The sequence below is a fragment of the Octodon degus genome, unplaced genomic scaffold (genome assembly GCF_000260255.1).
Source record: "Octodon degus isolate 3935 unplaced genomic scaffold, OctDeg1.0 scaffold00007, whole genome shotgun sequence".
Classification (NCBI taxonomy): domain Eukaryota; kingdom Metazoa; phylum Chordata; class Mammalia; order Rodentia; family Octodontidae; genus Octodon; species Octodon degus.
The window spans coordinates 18,003,805-18,005,027 of NW_004524583.1; positions in this window are offsets into that span (position 1 = coordinate 18,003,805).

Sequence of the window (1,223 nt, forward strand, 5' to 3'; positions counted from 1 at the left end):
TGAGATGGCTCAGTGGTCTAAAGCACCTACTTAGAACAAGCTTAGCAAAGCACAGGGACCGCGGTTCAATCCCCCAGCACCACATGCCAGCCAGCCGCGCCCCCTGGTGGGCTAAACTGGCCACACACACATAAATAAAACACTGGTTTTTAGGCCGCTGAGGTGACTGAGGGCACAAAAACAGCCTGAGCTCCCCAGGCAGTACTGGCCCGTGGGCACACAACGAGGCACAGCAAGCGCTTCACCTCCTCCACCTGCTCTTTCTGCTAAGCGACCCACCCCCACCACTATAAAGTGCTCACGGAGCACCTTGGCAGTCCAGCTGTAGAGAGGTTTCACTGGTAGAACTGTGTTTACTCCCAGCTGTTCTTCCTCAAGTCTGATTAGCTGTCCACGGACTGGGAGAGACTTAGAAATCGTCAGCGGACTGTAGCTTTCCTCTGATGACCCCCACATGAGTTCTGGGCCAGGCTGTGTGGCTCCCGGCAGCTCCAGGCTCCTCTAGTGCCTGCTTGGCCATCCGGAGGAGGGAGAATGCCTGCTCCGGGGTGGTGGCGTGCACCTGTGATCCCAACACGCGGAAGGCCAAGGCAAGAGGATCGCTGTGAGTTCGGGGCCAGCCTTATATAACCTCCGACCAATTATTCCTCGGTGTTATAAGCCCAGCTGGGCCACTTCAGGTGGGGCACTGCAGCCTGGGTGTCACAGCGCTACCGCCCTTCTCTTCCCTCGGCATCGGACCGGGTCACACATCGCGCCCCCTGCCGCTGAAGGCGCCTTTGCCTAGCTGTGGTCTCTCGAAGGATCTGGGGACTGAGTTCCAGGTCAGGGTCCGCACCAGCCAAAGGGGCGACAGCCCTGTCACCGACCGCATGGCTGGCAGGCGACTCCTGGTGGCGCTGCGCAGCTCTGCGACGCGCGGGGGTAGGGCAGTCGCGCTCAGGGTTGGTCTTCCGGGCCCCGCCCTGGATCCTGGCCCCGCCCACCTGCTAGACCACGCCCTCCTCCCGGCCCCGCCCCTCCTCCGGGCCGCCGGCTCACTTCACTGCTCCGGTTCACGGAGGAAGAGCTGAGCGTGGACTTTCACTGTGCATGAATGGGTACTAAGCTAGACGCGGGGCTGCGGACTGTGCACCTCACAGATGTTCTCTCACGAGAACATGATTTTATTCTTGCACCTAGTGCCGCGGAGGCTTGGACTTTTTTTTGTTTTTTTTGCGGGA